We start from the raw sequence: 13,089 nt of genomic DNA, 5'->3' as shown, positions 1-13,089 counted from the left end.
GTTTGAAAAGCCATTATTCTGGTTGCAAATACCACTTAATGCCATCCACTGTATCACACGAGTGATTTCTTGGGTAAACAAAGTAGTGCTTGGAGTGCTTGGAGTGCTTGCCAATGTCCATAGGGATGCGGTAGTGTTGTAACAAGATACACCATCATCGACAGGGCACCTAGAGCGGGGGAAGCAAAGCCATGGAGCACCCAGAGTGGTGAAAACAAAAGACATAGGGCACCTAGAGCGGTGAAAACAAAATCCTAGAGCTGGTGCGTACCTGCAGTGAGTCGCCGGTGCACCCGCCCTTGCTTGGTAGTTTTCCGGCGACGCATAAACAAAATCGCATCACAGTGTGATGCCTGGCTGTATGCATCTGCTGCGGGTTCATCCATTTGGTTGTACATGTCTGCTTCGTTGTCTGATGCATCGCGCTGTGACGAAGCAGACATGTATAACCAAATGGATGATCCCGCAGCAGATGCATACAGCCAGGCATCCGAATCGGTTTCATCATCAAAGGGCGGCAACATCTCAGCCACAAATGGCGAGTCTACAGGAAACACCTGCACACACCGTCGCTGATCAGAATGCAGTGGCCTGCTTTTGCTTCTTGGTTCGGCGGGCGCACTACACACGTTGGATTTGTATGCACAAGCGGTTACATGTGAGTCACGAAAACGCGGCTTCATCCATGTGTAGTCATTGCCACATTTGAGCTGGCGTATCTCTTCTTTTTGTTTCTTCTTTGACTTGCCTTCTAGCTAACACAGTCCCAAGTACGTCTTGGAGTGGTGGTTTGGTAGGAAAATGTGGCAGCTGGTCGATGGCTGATAGATGATCACATTTCGTGTAGTGTGGTTGAACGCTGCAAATGAAACACATACGTTGCCAACACCATCAGGAGCTGACCTCGTACAAGGCTGGCAACCAGAGGGATAATGCATCGATAGGTTTGCCAGCTCGAAGTCTCATCGCCACCAGCGTGGACCGCAGCTGATCAAGTGTGTTGCATTGCTGCCACTCCCCAGTGCAATTGGCCTGGGCAATACTCCGACGCCCATGCTTCGTAGCAAGCCACTCGAGGAAACCATTTGAGCCGAGGCAGGCTTCACCGCCTGCTGTGTTGTTGTTGCTTGGTGGGGTGGGGACAACGGCAGCTTTTTGATCTGTTGAATCAATGCCATGACGCTCCTCTGCCTGAGCCTCGGCTGCTAAAAAATCTTCTGCAACAAGCTCAACAAACAGTGATTGCAGCTCTTTTCTTGCAAGATTGGCTTCGGATTCCAAATCATTTCCGACTGTCCTCCGAGCGAGTCTGAAGCATGTCCGAGCGTGTTAGAGTAAACTTGAATCGTGCAGTATGGGAACTGCAACCTGTCCAACTCTGGCCCCTGCCATTATGGGCTTGCCCCTAAATTGAGGCTGTGAAGCATGCTTCAAGAGCTTTCATACTTCTCTCGTGCTCAGCGCATTTGCATGTACCCTTCAACCTAATACAATGCCCTCACAGCCTCAATTTCCGATGCATGTTGACGGCTGCTAGATGCCGAATTGCGGCAATAAGCACACCATTGCCTTCGCCGCAGCAAGGGCTGTTCCCTCAACCCGCTCAAGTGACCATTGGTAACAAGAAAGGCAGCAATTTGTTGCCATTGCTGATCAGGAAAACCTCAGCAGTCGTACAGTACACCATGTCGGGTTAGGTGCGGGCAGCTTACCATGATGAACAATTATTACTTGACAGCCTTTCAGCATGCACATAAAAAACTCCAAGTACTACTTGGGAATCAGAGTTTCACGAGCTATGTATATGTATGATTTGCTGAACGTGAAGCATGTTGCGAACTGTTCCCGCTTTGCTTGCACCGCATGTGCTGTCCCTCCGCTCACTGCAATGTCCTAATTGATCCTGACCTGTGTAGGCCTTAGTGTTGTCAGCTTGCTGTGTGTTTTTTGTTGCCGTGCAGACAGACCTGATCTGATACTGATCTAGATAGTTCCCCACTGGAGTGGCGCCTGATGCTCTTAGTGCTCAAAGTATCTCGAGAGATACATCGACGCATCTGGGAAGTTTAGAAACAACACCAATCGGCCAGGAGGCACACAATACGAACAAAATACATGAACAACATTACCATTGCGAGTGTGTGTCGGGCTTGTTGTGCAGCTTGAGCTATCGTGGTTCTGCCTCTCTATGTACTCAAAGACAATGCATGCTCGCATTTCTAGGGTGAACAACAACATGAGGTTGACCAATTGTAGCCGTGACAACATGCGACGGGTGCAACGAACAGAACAATGCTTGTATTTCTGAGGTGAAACGTGGGGCTAACCGCCTGATTTCACAGCAAAATGTCAAGGATGCGGCCGCATACCAATCACTTGTAATGAAAGCCAGGCGGCACACAATATGACCACCTGAAATCGTAGCAACATACAAAAGCAGACATAAAGGGCTGTCTCTGTCCCAACACATAAGACAATGCTCGTAATTCTGGGGCGAAACATGGGACCTAAATTAACAGCAAAATGCCAAGGCCGCGTACCAGCCATTTGGTGCGAAGGCCAGATCTTGATGGTGTCTACGTCTTGGTACTGAAGCCGGGCAAATATGACTGGCATGGCTAGGTTGTAGGACGCTGTGGCACTCATTATGGCAGTGATACCCTGCACTCTCTGCATCACCATCTCGTCCGCCGCACTCTGCACGCCAGCAAACGAAGACTCGCGTCACTTTGCGAAGACGTGCAGGATGTCTGGGCCCGCCAGCTTCACAACCACAGACGCTAGCTGGACTTGTAAGCTCCATAGCTGCAGGATTTGTCTGGAGACCACCAGCTTCAGTAATTTTCGCTTTGCCTGGACTCACAAGCTTCAACACTGCGGGATTTATCTGGATTCACCAGCTTCGGAGCTGCACGATTTATCTGGACACACAGGCCTCATGACTGTGGGACATATCTGGACTCACCAGCCTTTATGCTTTTTTCTTGGACATTAAGAACGCTTACAATGTGGTCTGGAGGGAAGGTCTTTTCTACAAACTGAAAGCTAAAGGAGTAAAAGGCAAGATGTGGCGGGTCTTGCTAGACTTGTTTTCAAAGTCACAATCCTCGGTCCGCATTGCTGGCGAGATGTCGGAGTCGTTCCCATTGATGGTAGGCGTCGGCCAGGGTGACCCCCTCTCCACCTTACTTTTCGACATCTATATCGACGATCTGCTGGAGTCGTTGCATACGGCAGGTGGTCCCAAAGGAATTTGCGTTGCACAAGGGGTCGAGGTCAGGGCCCTCACATACGCGGACGACCTTAATGGTCTGACACTGAACCCCCAGGACTTGCAGGTCAGTATCGACCATGTGGCTGAATGGTTGAAACGCTGGCGTATGCAAGCAAATAACTAAACAGTGTGGTGATGGTGTTCCATCCCAAGGAAGGTGAATCAGCGAGCGTCCCAGCTGAGCAGCGATTGAACACCTGGACACTGGACGGACACGCTCTGTCGCAGGTGCAATCATATAAGTACTTGGGAGTTTGGTTCACAGAAAGCGGATCTTGGGATTTACATGCAAGCCAAGCACTGGGCAAAATGCGAGCTGCCTTGGGGTACTGGAGACCACTGCTAGCTTGTCATCGTATCCCGATCAAAACCCGCGCAATGATGATCCAAACCTTCATCTATAGCTCAGTTCTGTTTGGTAGTGAGGTCCGGTCAACCTCACAAGTCAATAGACGCTGCTTTGACGTCGTCGCAAAGGAGGCGATGCGAGCAGTGATGGGATTGCAGTGTTCAGAAGTGGCCTCAGAAGTCTTGTTCACAGACTTGGGCCTACTGCCCCCCTCGCTTCTAATGGATGCCTCTAAACAATGCTATGACAAGCATCTGTCCACTTTACAGGGAACTCGATGGTGTAAACTGGCAAAAGCGAATCGTTTCCCGGGGCACAGAGCAGTCGGACGCCCGAGGGTAGGGGCCAATTGGCAAGGAGAGGTGCAGAAATTTTCAGCGGACATTTGCCACGACCTGAATATCTGACATCTTCAAAGCCCCTACAAAACAGCAGGTCGCTAGGCGAATCTCCTCCAGATCTCATCTGGGAGTGCGTGTAGTGAATGTGCCAGTGCTGGAAGCAGAGGCGTTGCCTACTAATGAGGTTGATAGGCAACACCTCCTTGACATTATCTGGAGTTGGTACTTAATTCAAGGGAAAGCCAGATATGTTGCATCGCCGCATTCTGCGGTGCCATGGAAGTGGGCGTGCATCGGTGAACAACCACGCAGGCTTGCACCATATCTGTCAAGTTTGTCCTCTGTTCGGGCTCGTACTATCATGAGCTCTAGGAGTGGTAAGCTGTTTGCCCTACGAAGCCGACTTCAAAATCAGACTTACGAGTTTGTGGATCCCGTACAGTATCACTGCAAGGACTGCGATGAGCATTTGGGGGATGCTCACACAGGCTGTGTTCACTGTACCGTGGATTGTCCCATCTTGTGGCCAACAATAGACCAATTTTTTGAAATGGATGGAGGTCTTGGATTACAAGGTGGGAATTTGGCAACTAAATTGGAATCTCTGTTGGGAGTTGATCTCCTGACAAAGATTTTGAGTGTGGGTTGCGACGATCTCCCAAAGGAATTGACGGGTCGCTTTTGGTCAGCCGTTGCTGACCTCCTTTCTTGCAGGGTACAGGACGAAGAGGATGAAGACATGTCAGGTCAGGTTATGGTAAGTCAGGCTGGTCCAGGTACGCTTGCCTCAGGTGATGGTAATGATAACTCTGATTCCCAAGTAGTTCTTGGAGTTGCCAATGTCCATGTGGATGCGGTAGTGTTGTAAAAAGATACATCATCATCACCAGCCTCAGAACTGCAGGATTGTGCGGAATTACCAGTTGCAGAAGTGAAGGATTTGACTGTGGATTCACGGCTTCAAAACCTCGTTGGTTCGGAAATATTGACCGAATTGTACTCTGGAAATTACGAAAGCCTCGGCCTACTTATGATGATGCTTTACCTTACTACAGTAATACCATGCCTATTACTATCTTGAGATAACACAAATGTTATAGGGCATTTGTAACAAAATGTTGACACAGTCTCTTGCAATCATGGGCCAAAGAGATATATATATATATATATATATATATATATATATATATATATATATATATATATATATATATATATATATATATATATATTCATTATGTATAATGCCAGGCTAGTCCGGAATCAAATTATGATTCGCAATCTGCAACTGGAGGCATACCAATGACCATGTGTATGCAAGTGTCACGAAATTAATCATCATCGCTTTCTTGGTGATCCTATGTTCTTCATGGACATCATTGGGTACGGCACCGACAACACCAAGGAGAAACGCACCACCGCAAACTTGGCAAGCCCTTTGCCTTGAACGTCTTCTTTTACGCGCAGACCAAACATCCACAGCACCGGGCCTCGCTGCTGGTAGCAGACTGCAGAGCAAGGGCAAGGTATCGCATCGTCGGATCAAGTGATGAACGGGCCAAGCTGCTTGAAAATCAATGAGCTTTGGGGACAACAATGGGAGTTTAATCCCAAGCACCGAGGCAAGGGCCAGATCGTGCAAGTGATGATGCTACTGATGTGTCTTTGACTCGTGCGAGCGGCCGCGCTTCAATGACAGGTTTGATTGTTCCGACCGCTGACGTTCTATGAGCTGTATCACTTCGAATCCGCTGTCTTGGTTGCTTGTTGACTGTTTCCGACTGCCATGATCTTTGTCATGCATTGATGTATCTTTGGCACTCGTGCGATTGGCCGCGCGTTTAAGGCTTGCATGTCCTGACCGTTGAAGGTCTCAATGAGCTGTACTGTCTTTCAAACGTGAATATTTGACTGCTTTTGGCCTGTGCCGATGAGTTGTTGCAGATCTATGTGATGCAATGATGCATCTTTTAACAGCACTACTGCATCCACATCGCCGTTGGCGACACTCAAAGCTGATTAGGCAAGCAGACAGAGTATGGCTTCCAGTAGCAGAGTTGGCAGAACTGTCACGAATAGCCGGTAATGGGATGTGGATGGCGACGCATAAGGAAACATTTGTGGCAGTGAAATGTCTGAAATCGGATTCCTAAGATTAGGGAATACACATGAGGTGCAAGATAGAACCATCACATGCATCAATTTATCTGTAAGTTGGAGGTGACATCACGTGAAGTGCTGACACATCTGAATGGATGACCATCTGGACCAACGCCGCATGCTGGAATTAAGAGCAGAGACTGACTTGGACCTAGAACACATGGAACATGAATGGTCTCAGTAAGGAAGTAGGCAACGTACCAAGCACCAGCACGGTTTGGTCATGGCCAAGGGCTACCAGGACGTGAGTTGATGGGTCAGTCTCCCACTTCTGAATGTATTGCGGGACGTAGTCCGTGCCTCCATCTGCAGGTGAATGCGAGCGGCTCAGACATCACCCTTCGGTGATGCATTGAAAGACTTCAGGTATGAAAGACAGTTTGTGAAACTTTTCTTTCAATTTTTGCCATCAAACGAGGACGACGACGTTCAAGTAAGCATAGGCACCCTAGCTGGAGTAGCGCGACCGTCAACCCTGACGACCACGAAGCCTCGCTAGCTCCGAACAGGACGGATGTTGTGGCACGCATTCACATAGAGCTACCAGACGCGTGACACATGAAATACGTGCTTCAATCAGCAGCTGTGGGCGTACAGACATTCTTGCACATGTCGCAGATGTCCGGGTAGTGCTGCATGTGGCTGTAAGGGCTTATGCTGGCGACCAGGTCATGCTTAGCGTAGGAAATTAAAGGTCTGGTCAACGATGACATCTGAAAATCCTGTCTTCTACAACATGCCCTGCATATGCGTGCTTGGACGCTTGTGCCACGGCCAAACAACTCTGTGGACTGGTCCTGACGTCCAGGTGGACTTACGCTTTGCTGTGAGGGTAGTGATCTCGAGGTGACCACGAATTTCATGAGTCAAAACAACGTAATAGACATACTCATAGATGGCGTCAAGCTAGACAATAAGTCTGCGAACCCTAAACTTGACAGGGGTAAAGTCGCTATCGTCGCCGTAGACGTTTGAAAGGAGCTAGAAACGAGTGTTTCGTTTTCATCGTTTACCTGTCAGCGATGCTGTCTAGAAGGGCAAGTTCAACTGCAGACTCCAGGGGCGTGATGGCGTAGTCGAACAATGTAGGCGATGTCGTAGCTAGTGATGACGTCATGAACAACGCGTCCAAGTGTGCTGATCCAGACATAGAAGCAGCGAGTGAAGCAGAACTTGTCCTCCCCTATTAACTGTCCCACTCACCCACTCTTCCCTCTTGCTCGTGTTTTGTCTAGGTGCGTGAACTGTCTGAGCTGCAGACGCGTTTCCAGAGATCAGTTGACGCATATTGTGGCTGGCTGTAGTTACTGAACATTCGTTTGATTGCAGGACAATCCATACTTTCAAAGACTTGGGAGGTATATCCGAGGACCATGTCTGACGGGTACGCCTGCCGATCAGAAACTTCTTGTTGTGTGCTCGGCTGTAGCCATCCTTGGCGGCCATCTGGGCATGCACTGGAGCGCCAAGGACAAAGTGCCATCAGGGCTTGTCTTCGAATCACAATGATATTTGTGCCTCATCTTTGTTGATTGCGGTCGTTAGAGGACGTGCAGACACTCACACCGGTCATTTGCCAGCTGTAACCGTGTACGCCCATGTCCTGAAGGCACAAATCACATGCGCGTGCAACACTACTGTCAGCACTCACTTAGTTCTGCGTCATCAGTTTGCAGGTAAGTATCGACCATGCTCCTGTTGTCTTATTGTTCCTTCGCTAGTCCGGTCACGGTCGAGAGACAGAGCGTTGCTAATGACCATTCTGCCGAAATACCCTCAGATTGTGGGCTGAATATCGCTGTTGTTGGTTGTTGGGGACGGTGTGATTTGGTGCTTCTTTGCTGCTGCTTCAGGCGCTCTGATTATCAGTGAAGGCCTCGCACCGCCTGGTGATTACATGCACGGCCCCGGATGCCCTCCTCATATTTCCGCTATTTGTGCAGAGAGAACGAGACACCCGTTGAGGTGCAGGCCCCAGCCGAGCCTCTCGACATGACGACTGCCCTGAAAGTCGTGATGAAGAAGGCTCTGGCACACGATGGCCTTGCTCGTGGTCTGCACGAGGCGTGCCGGTATGTTGATATCCCCTCAGATACATCATATTGTTGTTCGAAATGTGAAATGCGTTCAATGACAGTTGAGGATGCCACGAGACTGACAAGAGGCATGCAATGCATTACAGTGCCATCGAGAAGGACCAGGGTCAGCTCTGCATCCTTGCGGACAACTGCGACCAGCCCGACTACAAGAAGCTTATTACCAGCCTCTGCGCCGAGAAGAACGTCGACCTGGTGTGACCCTAACCCCTGTCAGGCGCTGTCAACCCCTAACTCCACCCTTTTAGGATGCCCTGCATTCCTCATATTTGGGTCATGTCCGCCAAGAACTCCGAGAACTTGTCATAATTTTAACACTTCTACTCATTGCAAGCCTTGATGTACTGCTTTCACGTACAAACAACAGTGACTTTTTATTTCACTCTTGGTGTGACGGAATTTGGTGACGACGATGCTCAAAATGCACCTGAAGAGCTAGCTTATCATGATGATGTATCTTTGTACAACACTACCACATCCACATGGACTTTGGCAAGCCCAAGAGCTACTTGGGAATCAGTATCATACATCCATGAATATATGAATTACACAGCGCGCCAGAATCAACAAAGCACAAGCCGTAGAGAAGGTGTATGTTAATCCATTACATATCGTACATCAATCCGTTACCTATCGATTTATGCTGACAAAGATTGCGTGTCAGGCTGGTGATTGGCTCACGGAAGTAACGCCAGCCGGATGTGGCAGTGACATATGGTCACCCATCAGCCACGCTATTGTAGATTCATCATGCAAACAAAGCAACAACATGCTTCTCGTTACACATCTCTTTCATTTACCCGTGGTTGTGGTCGTCGTGAGTGCTTACTGTAAAAAACAGGTCCTCAAAGCACTCGTGTTTGCCAAGATCACCCTAGTGGTTGCATGCGCAAGCAAGTTAGGTTGGACTGGTACTTTGTTGCATCCCACAGAGCATTGTGTTGCGACGACTCTGTGAGCGCTCGGGCCCTTAGGTAGGCCTTTGTCATAGGCTATGACAGGGTGCATGTCGCAGTGGAATAGATCAACCCTTGGACATTTTCGATGCTTTGTGTTCAAGACGGATGGACACTTTGACTGTGTAGCGTTGCGCTACTGTCCATTTATTGTCTAGACTACAGTATGTGAACGTGACGACGATGCCTGACATTTGGTCAAGGCCATTGCATCAAGCATCGTTCTTGGAGTTGCCAATCTCCATGTGGTTGTCAAAAGATGCATCATCACCATCATGAGATGCTGTGCAGGTGTCGGTTCCCGACCACATGCAGCTCGGCGAGATGGCAGGTCTCTGCAAGCTTGATGCTGAGGGTGCCGCCACCCCGCGTTGTCAAGTGCTCCTGTGCCGTTGTGGTTGACTATGGAGAGGAGACCGAGGCGCTCAACGTGCTCAAGAATCACATGAAGTCCCGCAACGCATAGAGCATGCTGGCACATCCTGTTGTTCTTGGTGTTTCGCGCCGTATTGACTTGCATTTTGGTGTGGGAGGGGTGTCTTTTCGAGGTGCTGTGGTGTAGATGAGACGCTCCTGTGGTTTGTGCGGGTTTGGTGTGTAAACAAATCGACCTTGCACCCGCTTTATGGGTTGCTGGCTATATCGTGCACTCACAAATGCAGCAAACATTCACAGTGATGATGACATGGACATCAAATGTGGCACATTGGCAACGCCCGTCACATTGGGGTGGCCCCACGTAGCCTGAGCCCGCTAATGTAGCCAAAACATTGCCGCATGTTTTTTCCAAATTTCATTCATTGACAGAATTCATGCTTGGGCTGACACATTGGTCTGCTGTCATGCATACGTCATCATCCGAATAATAAATCAATCGGGCATCACGCTATGATTACCGTCCTGTGTGTGTACCGGTCAGCCACTGTCAAATAGAACTGAACTCGAATCTGGGGTCCGAGAAATTATCTGCCAGCTACACTAGGGATTCAACGAAACGTTCAACAGTTTCAACACGTTTGTAGACATCTCGTTTAATTGTTAACCATTTTTATGATTGTTTAACGAAAGTTAATTAACCCTTAAAATTCAAATGGCATGTTAAACAACTTCGTTTAACTGTAAACAATTGGCCCCAGCAGCACGTTTAACTTGTAAAGAATAAGCTTCACGAGCAAGTTAAGCTGGTAGATACGCAGCCCTAGCGCCGTACGGGATGCTGCAACGTCAGCGCTGACTTCCCTTCTGGTGTGCTCGTGCCCATGTTGTGATGGATGGCACCGGTTCGGTTCCTAGACGTTTGAATGCTGGTTCCAAAGCATCCAGTGGTGCCGCGGCTAGTAGCAGTGCGCGTCCACCAGCGACTAGGACTAGCAACAGGGTTTCAAGCGCGCCCGCTGAGAACGGAAAGAAACAACAGTCCACGCTAGCTGCCGTCGTCTTACCTAGAAGGGAGGATGTTATTGTGTTGGCAGGAGCTCCCAAACCGTCCAATGGCTCTGTGACTGGTCAAAGCATCAGCCTGTTATTTTGACATGTTCTGTCATATGCATTTTGAAGGCCATTGCTGTGTTGGCATGCAATGTGTTTGCTTTGTGCGTGCCATTTCAAGCTCAAGGCAACATTTCTGCTCAAGTACGCTCATGGTGCAGCATCCCGACATGTTATACACCTTCAGTATGGCTTGTGCAGCATAGAAACAGTGGCAACAGCTTGCAAATGTGTTGCAAAGATGTTTAACTTTTAAACGTAAACAATGGTTAAAATTCACCTGCAAAATCACGTTTAACGCCGTAAACAACCCTTAAAATTCACATTTTGGGCGATTTTAAAGAATGGTGTTTACTACCATTAATTAATCGATCTTAATTGACCCTTAAAATTCACCGGGGAGACGTTTAACGAGATGTCTACACGTTTGCAGCCTTCTTCCTGGCCTGGTGCATCTCTTTTTCGTTTGTCAAGGGATGGGCTAGATCTAGCGAGCTTTCAGGCTTTCATAGTAGATTATGTCAAAGAGAAATGTGGCAGCTCGCCCTACGCTTGAGGAAGAGCTTCCATCCGGCGGGAAGGCCATGTCACCAGCTAGCGCTATCCTGGGATGTTGTTGTTGGGGGTGTCCGTCCCATGTCACACGCGAAACAACTTCGCGAAAGGCTTGATCAAAGCACACTCGTTACGTCTACTTGAAAGCAATTCTTACTTAAAATTCAAAGCACACATTTGTCCTCTTGAGCGGTCATTGACTGCTACTAGATTCAAAGGTGAACTCGTTCCTTCGTGAACCTCGAATGGAAAGATTTCAAGACATAATAGGAGCGTTCCTAACATGGCTGTCCAGGCAGATTGTGCATGTCGGACAGCATTTCTTGACATTGACGTCGCCAAGATGTGGAGAAATCTTGCGGAAGGCATGTGACGGCAGCTGCAAAGTGTTTTTTCACTTTCGCTTACGGTGCTAACGATGTGTGAACAGGTCACACGAGCATGTTCGCATGCACAAACGAGGCGGGTGTTACAAATCGACAGCTTCACCAAGCATCCAGGTTAAGATATATTCGTCACAGCCGTTCACATCTGTGAGTTATACATAACTACAGGTCAGGACACCCGGGGCTAATGCAGACTGGCATGTCGTAGCATCTCCTCTCAGCGTCTTCGTCCAAGTTTTGCTTTGAACGCGCTGCGGCTCATTTGCATCATGCGATTACAACATTATCATCACGAGCCTGATGATAATGGTGATATCACGCCGTCGTCACGATCACCGTATGGCCCTTAGAAGGGCGTGACAGTAGTGTGGCTATGACGTGGCATGCAGGAGACCACAGAGCGCAGGGTCGAGTGGCCGCTAAGTTTGTAACGCTTCCAGACGTGCAGAGCCCGAGAGCGCTGCACACCGCAAACTTGTGGGGGATGCTGGAGCGGAGCGCCTGCCATCAGGAGCTTGAAGCGCCCCCCAGCACCCCCCACCCAGCCATCCCGTATGCAACTTCCAAACTGACCATAAGGACATCAAAGTCAATGCCAAGTGAACATGTAACAGTGGATTTGTGGTGTGCATGCCATCACCTTTCATTCTATTGCGGCCTCGGCACATTGTATTGGAATAAAATTTTCGATTGTATTGAACCACTGGTAGGACCCCGACAGACTGTACGACTTCCTCTCAAGACTGGTGTAGACTGAGTGAGAAAGCGTTACGTTTTACGTCATCAATATCGCTGCGGAGCGGAGCAAACGCAAGGCACGTTTCAAAACATAGGTATGTGGAGCAAGATGGAAGACACTGAACAACGGTTTGTCCCATGCGTGGCCAACGTGGAACAACAGTATGAAAATTCACTCATGTTGGTTTCAAGAATCGTGGTTGTGCTCGCTATGGAGGGAAGGCCTTGCATCCCTCGAGACGGCCATCTCATCACTGTGATTCAGAGAAGCCCTCTCAAACAGGCGGAACACAGATGGAGATCATTATGTCGGTGAACTTGCACCATCAGTGAACCTCGTGGCTCTCCTCGTTGGCAGCAGGTTTGCTGCACATGTCCTATCTCTGGACATGCGTGGACAAGCCCAGGCCCTGCTCTGGCTCTTCAAGAAGAGAGAGGTCACTGCCTTTCCACCCATACCCCATGCAACCAATGAAGGTACTACAGAATTGAAGTGAAGCCTTATGACAGTAAGTGGAAGTTCAAACCGGGTGGATGCATGCTGGCAGGGTGCAATGGCATCATGTTTCGAATGAATGCAACAACATTTTATTGACCGCAGACACAGCGCATGGGCTATAAGGAACCTTACACACCATTTTATTGCACTTTTATTGGATTTTATTGAGATTAGGGAGCAATAAAGTCGGCAATGGCACATTGCCCAGAAAGTGCATTTCACTAAAATCTTGTTGAGAAAAACAACA

General features: G+C 48.8%; 1 pseudogene across 1 annotated transcript; it reads left to right on the top strand.

Moving 5' to 3' along the window:
- Window positions 1-7,457: 7,457 nt before the first annotated feature.
- On the top strand, window positions 7,458-9,793 carry LOC149810612 (small ribosomal subunit protein eS12-like; annotated as a pseudogene). The gene is made up of 4 exons (XR_016429153.1): window positions 7,458-7,508; window positions 8,068-8,196; window positions 8,307-8,415; window positions 9,468-9,793. The product of XR_016429153.1 is annotated as a small ribosomal subunit protein eS12-like (transcript).
- The last annotated feature ends 3,296 nt before the right edge of the window (window positions 9,794-13,089 follow it).

The sequence above is a fragment of the Nuphar pumila genome, unplaced genomic scaffold (genome assembly GCF_984573655.1).
Source record: "Nuphar pumila unplaced genomic scaffold, dmNupPumi1.hap1.1 HAP1_SCAFFOLD_246, whole genome shotgun sequence".
Taxonomy (NCBI): Eukaryota; Viridiplantae; Streptophyta; class Magnoliopsida; order Nymphaeales; family Nymphaeaceae; genus Nuphar; species Nuphar pumila.
Note: the sequence above shows the minus strand (reverse complement) of the source record. Positions and strands in the feature narration are given on the sequence as shown.